Source organism: Muntiacus reevesi, chromosome X (genome assembly GCF_963930625.1).
Source record: "Muntiacus reevesi chromosome X, mMunRee1.1, whole genome shotgun sequence".
Classification (NCBI taxonomy): domain Eukaryota; kingdom Metazoa; phylum Chordata; class Mammalia; order Artiodactyla; family Cervidae; genus Muntiacus; species Muntiacus reevesi.
In genome coordinates, this window is record NC_089271.1 from 22,835,380 (window position 1) to 22,846,335 (window position 10,956).

Below are 10,956 nucleotides of genomic sequence, written 5' to 3' on the forward strand. Positions count from 1 at the left end.
TTGGGGGTTCCGTGAGACGATCCCAGAGAGGTTTCTTTGAGTGGGAAATCGTGGGTTTCTCACACCCGTCTGACACATGGTGTCGCGTGCCTCTGAACTTCACATTCCTTCCCGTGTTCACACTTCGTGGCCCTTAGCACAGTTCCTGGCACCCGGGAGCAGCTTAGGACATCTTTCCTGAACCCGGGAAGTGCTGTGGGGGTGTAGAAGGTATTTTATTGGGGGCAAATGGCCTTTGGTTGTTTTATTCTCGTGGGGGCGGGCCCCTTTTTCATCGAGGCCTCATTCTTTTTCCTCAATCCTCACTTGACTACCCTTGGGGCCATGTCGTTGTTTGTTACTCTCCCAGCCTAAGGTCTGCAAGGGACTAACAGGAAATTAAAACCAATGTATTTTGCTCAGAGAATCTCAGAACGGTTGGAGAGAAGAGAGTGAAACCCACAGTTCAAGTAAAATTTAGACCCAGGGAAGATTTTTACTTATTTCTTTTCATGGATAATGGAGAGTTGGCGTTATCTGTCACCGTATAGTCTCCCTAATAAATAGCTCCAAGTCTATAATCTAACAGGTGTAACATTTCCCTTTTCTGAGGAATGAAGAGACCACCAACACTATCTTTTAAATAGTACAAATAGAAAATGCAGTTGTTGATAATTTCCACACTAGAGAATCAATCCCAGGCCAGCTCCCTCCTTACTTGATTTCTGTTACAGGCCTGGCTTTGGGAGTAGGGTGGTGTGCACCCCACACTGAGAGTTGTAAACAAAGACTAAGCAAAAATATCCAGAAAGGGCTTTTTACTCTTTGCCAACTGCAAAAGGGGCTGATCCTTAAAGAGAATGCCAGACCTTTCTTTCACCCACTTCCCTTTATCCCCTCCAGAAATATGGCCCACTTAGGTATTAGGCGTCACACAGCGGAGAGAAAAAAGGGAGAGGAGAAAGTTGTTCAAAGACGCTCATGTCTCTGTGAGGTGTTGTTTTGGGTACATGTTGAGTCGCTGTTTTCCTCCCCAGATGGGCCTTGATTTTGGAGGATTCATCGGCATTTGTTTGTCTACAGGCACCTTTCCCACAACTTTCAGCACCTTTCAAAGCATCCCATCTTCAGGGTTGGCTCCCCCTGCAAAGAACGCAGGAAGATCTCACCTGGAAATGTTTCCTCAAAGACAGGAAGGGAAACTGGCCCAGGAAATTCCACCCATCTTCATCACAGACCAACCTTTGCCTGGTTCTCCTCGCCCTCCTCCTGTCTTCTCCAGCTTTTGGGGCTGAAGCATTTTGATGTTATTTATATAAAGGAAACAACATCAGAGTAACCTTTTTTATTGCATTCGCTAAAGGGAGATTGAAGTTTAACTTTGAAAATTGTGACATTCCGATGAGAGCTATATTAAACTGCTTAACAACATTTTGAAGGCATCATTGGTAGTGTCTGTAGTGTAAGTGAAACAAAGGTTTTCACAGCACATCGGGTTTAATACTAAAAAGCTCATATTTAAGCCTTTAGCTATTAAATAGAAGAGAGGAGAAAGGGAGATGGTGAAGCAGTACATGGAGGAGAGAAGACAGTCCTGAGAAGGACAGCCGACACGTAGTGAGTGCTCGCCACGTGCCAGACAGTGTCCTAAGAACTGTTCACACGTTAGGACTGACTAATCCCGACGACAGCCCCTGGAGGGTGTTTCTGTTGTAATCTCTGTTACAGATGAGGAAATTGAGGTGCAGAAAGAGTGATCAGCTGGTCCTTGCTTTCCCACTGAAAGGCCTGCAGATTCTTCATTCCTGGGCAAAGTAGGATGGTTGGTTGCCCCAGGCACTAGAGGGAGGAGTCTGTCCAAGGTCACGGAGCTGGAGCCAGGATGTGAATCTGAGCAGTCAGACTCCATTCAGCAGCCCTTACCTCTGTGAATCCTGCCCATTTTACAGATGAGTAACTTGAGGATCAGAGGGGAGTGAACTGACCTGTCCACAGTCAAACAGCTTGCGGGGGGTAGGCAGGAGATGATACATGGGCACTTGTGAATCACATCTGTTCTCTACTCTTCACTACCTTCTATAAAAAAGAGTTTTTGTAGAAAAGCAGGTAGCTTTGAAAAATATTAAAGATAGAAATGAGACCAAAAAAAGAGAGTATCCAAGGAAAAGATGTACACCAGATTCAGACACCTAGATCATCACTCCCTGGCAGTATTAGAACACGTAAGAAAAGGAGGTCACTAATATTGTAAACACAATTTATAATGAAGGACAATTTAAAAACTGCAATAAACACACAAAGAAAATAATTACATGGAACACGGGGCCATCAGGCAGGGAACATTTGAACTCTCTAAAGCATTTGGTGTATGGTTCCCATCCCATAATTGTTCAATCATGATGATGAAGGTTTCACCTCACACCAGTGTCAAATGGCACTCCACCACCCCCATCCTCCCACCCCCCGCCAGCATTCAGTGTTTCCAAACAGCTTTGAGTGGGCCCTTTGGACAAAACTTTGAGAACCAATTAGACTCTGTGCCTGTAGTTTGTAAGCAGCTTGCGGAGCTGGGCATTGGCCAGGAAAGAATGCTGGCTCTCTCAGAACACAACACATTGTAAAAATGCAGCTTGACATCAATAAAAATAATCACTATTTGATGTATTTGTTATAATTATAGGTCATTGCTCGGCGAGCCTTTGCAGTTAGCAAAGTTGTGATTTGGCCTCTGCCCCACTGGTGGGGGAGACAGCGAGGCCTCGGCACCTCTCAGAGTCCTGGCGGGCGTCCTGAATGCCATAAGCTTACGCACAACTTCAGGGAAGAAAACATTTTGGAAATGACGAGAAAACTGTGAGGGGGTTGCCACCATAAACAGCAAATGTGCTAAAGAGTGGAGACTTATGCAGAGCTAAAAGAGGGCAGGTGGAGCGCATTCTCAGTTTGTTTGATGTGAAGAAAACATTGGGCTGACTCCATTCTGGTTGTGCAGAGCTCAGCGTGCCTTGCTGATTGTTGTTTTATTTCACACAAGCACCCGGGGCTGTGTGAGGATCAGGGCTTGAAGAGCCAAAAGACTCAGAGAAAAAAGGTGAACAGCTGTGGTTCTTGTCAAATACAAAGCTTTAATCATTGTTTCATCCTTCCCTCATATTGGACATTTGTTATTTTAATTGTTGTTGCTTTTATTAATACAAATAACATTATAATGAAACCTTCCGAGCACCTATCTTCTTGCATTATTTCCTTTAACCAATTTCCTGAGAATGGGATCACTGATCAAATAGTGTGAACATTTTAACGTCTGTTTCAAATCATTGCCAGAATTTTCTCTAGCTAGTTAAACCAACATACTCCACCAGTAGCAGTATACAAATGTATCAGTTTTACTGAAGCCTCACCAGCATTATGTATTACAGCTTTTTTTCCCCCTCAAAACTTGTTTACTTAAATAGCTATATACTTGAATCTAGTTCCAACTGCAGGCTGGTAATATTCCTCCCTAGCCCCAGCAGTTCTATCTCTAGCCCTTCTGAGTAATTTGAACTACCAGTAAGCGTCAAGGATAAATAAGAAAGGTCATCCCGAGGCAATGTGCATCTACCAAGCGTGGGAAGGTTTTTGAGGACATCTGGGGAACAGAATGTACAGTGAGGAAGAACTTAGGCTCTGGAATCAGGGAGACCTGGCTTGGATCTCCTCCCTTCTGCTTTCTGGCTGTGTGACCTTGGCCAACCTAATTAACTTCTCAAGACTCAGTTTCCTTATACAAAAAGCAGGAATGAGAAAAGGACCTGCAGCATACTGATACATTGCAGATGCTAGATAGAAGCTAGCTGATTTTGTGTGCTATACAGATCCTGAAATGCATATTATTTAACATATATTCTTGAATACTCAAACAGTTATCTTTATGAACTATTGACTTGAGATTGGAATTGCTCCATTAAAAGATACATACAGATTAAACTTTATAGATATGGAAAAAAATGTTCTTTAAAAAGAACATTCATCTTTATACTCCCTCAAATAGCATTGATAGCACTGGGTATTTTTAATCTTTTAAAATATTATTAGTTTGATGAACAAAATCTAATAGTTTATTATTGGTTTTATGAACATTTCTTTCATTACTAGTGAGGCCAAGTCTTTTTTCATGTGACCACTGGCCAGTTGTATCTCCTCTCCTATGAACTGTCTGTTTTGGATTGCTTGTTAATATTAGGCACAGATTATTTTACCAACATTTAGTGTTTTAAACGTTTACTAGGACTTTATGAAGAGCTGGCTTGAGACTCATTGTAAGATTATCATTGGTCTTACTTTTTTTGCTTTGTTTTCATGATGTGGCTTGTGGGATGGAACCCAGGACCCCTGCAGTAGGAGCACAGAGTCTTGGTACCTGGAGCACCAGGGAAGTCCCTTATTGATCTTACTCTGATTTCCTTTAGCTTGTAAGTACAATGACTAGTGTTTCTTTTCATGAGTTTTATATAGCAGTGGTCCTCTCTTAGTTTGTTAGATGATTTGTCTTGTTTGTCTTGAAGGGACATGAGACAAAGGCTGCTAATTGTCTCCAGATATCCATTCTTCTGGTGTTTTAGGCCATGCCATTAGAGAGGGATCACATGGAAAGGAGAGGCCATGAGACCACAATGAGAGTGAGGGGGGTCCCAGCAATCTTAGTTGACTGCCATTGTCTGCAACCAGCAGCAGAACTGCCTAGCTGAGCCCATTCCGCCCACAGACTCATGAGAGAGAACAAAATGGTTATTGTTATTTTTACTTATTTTTTGGTGGTTGTTATTTTAAGCTACTAAGTTTTAGGGCAGTTTACTAGGGAGCGCAAGCATTCTATTTGTCCTTTAGTAACCAAACACTGATTTTTACCTGGACACACTGGAGTGCAGCTGAAAGACCACGTTTCTTGCCCTTTTTCAGGGAAGAACAGCCAGTTTGACTAAAATTCTGGAGGAGGACATGTTGAGTGGTGCTTCTAGGAAGTCACCTTAAAAGAAAGGGGGCAGACCTTTTTCTCTGTTCCTCAAACTTGCTGCCCAGACAGATGTGATGGCGGGAGCTCTAGCAGTCAATGGGAAGGGGAAGGGAACCATTTTGGGGCTTGGCTTAGGAGTTGCATACATTGCTTCTTCTTATATCTCAATGCTCAGAACTTAGACATATCATCACAACTAGCTGCAAGGGAGGATTGGAACTATAATATTTATTCTGTACAGCTATGTGCCTGGCTAAAACTAGAGAGTTCTAGTATTACAGGTTGAAAGTAAAAGTGAAATTGCTCTGTCGTATCTGACTCTTTGTGACCCCATGGTATGTAGCCTGCCAGGCTCCTCCATCTATGGGATTTTCCAAGGAAGAATACTGGGGTGAGTTGCCATTTCCTTCTCCAGGGGATCTTCCCAACCCAGGGATCAAACCCGGGTGTCCCGCGCATTGCAGGCCGACTCTTTACTGTCTGAGCCACCAGGGAATCCCCAAAGGGCTAGTATTTCCAAAGCACGTAGTCCAGTGACGTCAGTTTACTGTGTTGCTCAGCACGAATGGTCCAAAGGACCTGTGGAACTCAAGTGGGTGGCAAGGTTTCTGACAGGAAGGGCCCTCAGGAGGGCCCACACTCAGGGCCCTCAGTGTGAGGAGGACGGTAGCTGAAAGGGCTGCTTCTTCCTCAAAATGCACTTGGTGTCAAAGGCATGAAGGGCCCTGACTCTAAAGCATGTGAGGCCCCTATGGTGGCTAAAAGCTAGTGCACAGCTCTGGGCAGGAGAATTTCTGGAATGGCTCAGGGTTCCCCAGCACACAGAGAGGCTGGGGGCTCGAATGACCCACGGAACCTACGCGTTGAGTCGGGTTGGAGACCGGAAGCCCCTCCGGGACACCAGGGTGCTGAGGAAGAACAGTCACCAAAAGGCATTTGTCTTCCACAGCACCCTGGAGGCCTAAGAGTGGAAGGTGCTTAGTTTTCCCATCTGCCGCAAGTTGGGGTCCTGAAGGATCTGTGGATTTTAGGCCAGCTTGGGGGTCAGAGGGCCCTCTAATTGGTCCCCCAGTAACCATCAATGGGGAGCTGTAAGGTAATTCAGTAGGTAGCTGGAAGGGAATTGGATGGACACGCAAGAGGGAAGGACGGTGGCCGAGAAGGTTCCCACCTCCTCAGCACGAGAGCATGCTGTTAGCAGGAGGTGCACTTGATTCCACTCTAAAGCAAACCTGTAAGGGAGCTCATGTCCACAGCATGTGGGCTGGCTGAAGGCCGGTGACCCCTCTGTGTCCCAGCCCAGGTTCTGGTTTGGGAATCAAATGATGGGCAGAACTCAAATAGATAGTCCTGTTTGTAACCGAAAGAGACCCTGCAAATGCTGCAGAAGGATGGTAGCCCAGAGGGGTCTCACTTCCCGAGAGCACATGTGGCTTGGGGCCGTAAGGACTCTGGGCTCCCCACCAAGCGAGGCCCATAGGATGGCCAAAAGGGTTTTGCATTTCCACAGCATGGTGCCCACTGTTAATCGGTTGACTCCGTTTTGCTCAGCACGAATGGTCCAAAGGACCTGTGGAACTCAAGTGGGCAGCAAGGTTTCTGACAGGAACGGCCCTTGGGACACCTGTGGGGGGAGGGGGAAGCGGAGGACGGTGGTCAAAAAGGCTCTTTCTTCCTCAAAATGCGGTTGATGTTGAAGGCAGGAAGGGCCCTGGACTCTAAAACATGTGAGGCCGGTATGGTGGCCAAAAGAGCTTTCAGAGCACAGCTGTGGGCAGGAGAATTGGTGGAATCACTCATGGTTCCCCAGCACGCAGAGAGGCTGGGGGCTCGAATGACCTGTAGAACCCATACTGCGAGTCAGGTTGGAGACCGGAAGCCACTCCGGGACAGCAGGGTGCTGCTGGAAAAACAATCGCCACAAAGCATTTGTCTTCCACAGCACCCTGGAGGCCTGAGAGTGGAAGGTGTTTAGTTCTCCCATCTGCCGCAAGCTGGGTCCTGAAGGATCTGTGGATTTCAGGTCAGCTGGCGGTCAAAGGGCCCTCGATTTGGCCCCCCAGTAGTCATCAGTGGGTAGCCGGAAGGGAGCTGGACGGACCCACAAGAGGAAAGGACGGTAGCCAAGAAGGTTCCCACTTCCTCAGCACACGAGCATGTTGTTAGCATAAAGAGCTCTTGGTTCCACTCTGAGGCAGGCCTGTAATGTGGCCAGAAAGGAGTTCATGTCCACAGCATGTGGGCCAGCTGAACGGTTAGCTTTCTGCTCCTCTGCCCAGGGGCAGGTTGGCGGACCAAATGATGGGCGGAACGGTAGTGGATGGTCTGGTTTGTGGCCAGAAGAGCCCCTGAAAAGAGTGCAGGAAAAGGATGGTGGCCCAGAGGGTTCTAACTTCCTGAGAGTACGTGTGGCCTGGGGCCAAAAGGACTCCCAGCTCCCCACCGAGCGAGGCCCATCGGATTTCCAAAGGGGGTCTGCATTTCCACAGCACGGTGTCCACTGTTAGTCGGTTGACTCCGTGTTGCTCACAACGTATAGTCCAAAGAACCTGTAGAACTCAAGTGGGTGGCAAGGTTTCTGACAGGAAAGGTCCTCAGGACACCTGCAAGGTGGGGAGGACGGTAGCCGAAAGGGCTCCTTCTTCCTGAAATTGTGGTTGGTGTTCAAGGACAGAGGTCCCTGGGCTCTAAAGCATGTGATACTTTTACGGTGTCAAAAGAGCTTTCAGTACACAGCTCTGGGCAGGTGAATTACTGGAATGGCTCATGGTTCCCTGGAGAAAGCAGTGGCAACCCACTCCAGTACTCTTGCCTGGAAAATCCCAGGGACGGAGGAGCCTGGTGGGCTGCATTCCATGGGGTCGCTAAGAGTCAGACACGACTGAGCGGCTTCACTTTCACTTTCATGCATTGGAGAAGGAAATGACAACCCACTCCAGTGTTCTCGCCTGGAGAATCCCAGGGACGGGGGAGCCTGGTGGGCTGCCGTCTATGGGGTCACACAGAGTCGGACACGACTGAAGTGACTTAGCAGCAGCAGCAGCATGGTTCCCCAGCATGCAGAGTGGCTGAGTGCCCGAATGAAGTGCGGAACTCAGGCGAGGAGTTGGGTTGGAGACCGGAAGGCTTTACGGAACACCAGGGCACTGCGGGAAAGACAATCGCCGAAAGGCATTTATTCCACAGCACTCTGGGGGGCTGAGAGTGGAAGGTGTTTAGTTCTCTCATCTGCCACAAGCTGAGGTTCTGAAGGATCTGTGGATTTCAGGCCAGCTGGCACCTAGAAGGGCCTCGAAATATTTCTGCAGCAATGATCTCTAGCCGGAAGGAAGTGGACGGACCAGCAATGGGGAACGATGTGCCCCAGAAAGTTCTCACTTCCTCAGCGCACGGGCATGTTGTTAGCAGGAAGAGCTCTTGGTTCCACTCTGAGGCAGGCCTGGAAGGTGGCCAAAAGGCAGTAGGTGTCCACAGCATGTTTGCTGGCTGAAGCGCGGTTAGCCCTCTTAGCGCTTGTCTTATGCACTTGGGCAGACTGGGGGTAAAATGAACAGCGGAACTCTAGTGGATGGTCCTGTCTGTGACCGCGACAGTCCTTTCAGTCCGTGCAGAGAAGGATGGTAGCCGAGAGGTTTCTCACTTCCGCGAAGCACAAGTGGCCTGAGGCCAGAAGAACTCTGGGCTCGCTCCCCACGGACCCAGAGCCGTAAAATGGCTATAAGGGCCTTGCTTTTCCGCAGCACACAAGCCAGCCTAAGGCCAGCGGGTCCTAATCCCCAGCACGCAGCGGTCAATATCATACTGCCCAATCTCAGCCGCCCACCACTGTCGGTGAGTGTCTCCTCTGAGCTGCATGTTCTGGGTTCTCAACCTAAAATAAGGTGTCAAATTTAGGTTTCCAAACGTCTAGGCAGAGAATGTCTAGGTCGATTTTTTTTTAAAGCGTCGAGGGCTTGTCGAAAGAGGCGAATGTTTCCTTGTTAAAGTGTGTTCTCCATTTTTCCTCCATACACTGTGGTTCAGAGTAAATAAGACAAAATTGGTCTTTAGCTTCATAGATACTGCAATCTGTTGCGGAGACACGAAACGGTGACTACACATAACTAATTAGTTTACTCACTGTACGTATTGTCCGAGACAAGTACTTTGTGCTGTGAATATAAACCGCAGGGGGACCTGACCACAGTATTGTGAGGGTCAGGGCAGACTTTCTAGATGAAGTGAGAGACTTGAGACCTAGCAGGAGCTCAGCTGAGAGATAGCTCAGCCACGTTATCTCCATCAGTGGTACTTCATCTTTAGTGTGCATCAGAATCACCCAGGGCGTTTGAGAAACATGGGGCTAGGCCTTACCCCAGGGTTATGCTTATCTACCATGACAGTGAAGAGGGTAGAGGTGGATAGTAAGTGTCAGTAGAGAGAAGAGTTAGTCAGAGGACCTTGCAGTGGGAAAGAATGATGCATCTTAAAAAACAGAGAAAGTCAGTGAAGTTGTAGAGAAGGTTCAGGGTAAATGGTACTGGAAGAATCTAGAAGGTCAGCCCATAAAGGATTTGGAGATTCTCATTAAGGATGCAAGATAATGGGAAGCAACTGAAAAATTTTAATCAGGGTAATGGATTGGGAGTGTGCAGAGTATACATGTGGGAAGACCCATTAGGACATGACTGCACAGTTTAGGATGGAAATGATGGTGGTATGATCCAAGGTGGATAAAGTGAAGATGAAAGCATTAGAAACATACTTTGGAACTAAGTCAATAGAACTTCATGATTATTGAATGTAGAGTTTGAAGGATACAGTGGTGTCTTATATGTCTCAGAGGTCTACCCTGAAGTAATTTTTTTTCCTGAGATAAACCACACTGGTGGTCAGATTTGGGAGAAGGAGCAGTTTTGGAGATGCTGCATATGAGATGCCCTTGTTTGTATCATTCAGTTGGAGATGTTGGGCAGGCCACTGGATACGTGGCCCTGGACCACAGAGGACATATATGTTTAAGGGTAAACACAGAGGACATGTGATGTGTATGTCTGGACCTTAGTGGCCACACAGATATGTGGTCTGGGCCTCAGGACACTCAGGCATGTGGAGCAGCTGGGCATCAGAAAATGTCCAAATGAATATTGTTAGTGTGCAGAAAGATGGTCCCTGAAGCTGTCATAGCCGTGTGGAACCAAGATTGCAAACTCCGGTGCCTAGAGGGGCCAGACAGGTAACACATGAGGATGCAAGGCATATTTTGAGTCAGGTAACAGGCCAGACAGGTAACACATGAGGATGCATATTTTGAGTCAGTGACTGAGACTCTCTACTTTAGCTGTATATTGCCATATGATAACTACATGGATTTTCAGTTGAGACCAGGAATCTGGATTCTACCACAAAATGTCTTCGTTTTAAATGCTGGCTCTATTTAAAAAGTTGATCTGGGCCAAATAAAACACATGCATTAGAAGTGGTTCACCTCTGTCATTTGAAGGGAAGAGTGTCTCCCACCAAGCTGTGAGGAATCCTGATGAACGCAGAAATTCAAGAGTCTGGTAGAGAAGGATGTGCAGTGACCAGAGGGGTTGAACCAGGAGGGCGTGATGTCCAGAAAGCCAAGGCAGGAGGGCTTGCAGTCTTCAGTGCTCCGTGGTGACCTAGGTCCTGGTGCCTGTAGGATGGATGTAAAGAAACTACTAACAAGATTTGATTTAGGAAGTGCCCATGGTGGAAAACATTTGTGTGGCAATACATTTCTCTTTAATCTAAAGAACAGAGCTTCAAGACTTTAACAACTTGTCTGAGTTCACCATTCTGAGTAAAGGCTCATAAACACCATCCTGAGTCCCTTTCCTTCTACTGTCCAAACCTCACTGACTTTATAACTTAAAAAGTCTTGCTTTAATCTAATGAACAAATCTTGTTTTAGTCTGTGGATCTTGATTTGATCCAGAGAGATAGGAAATTCAGTTCTTGTAAAAAGGTCATGAAAA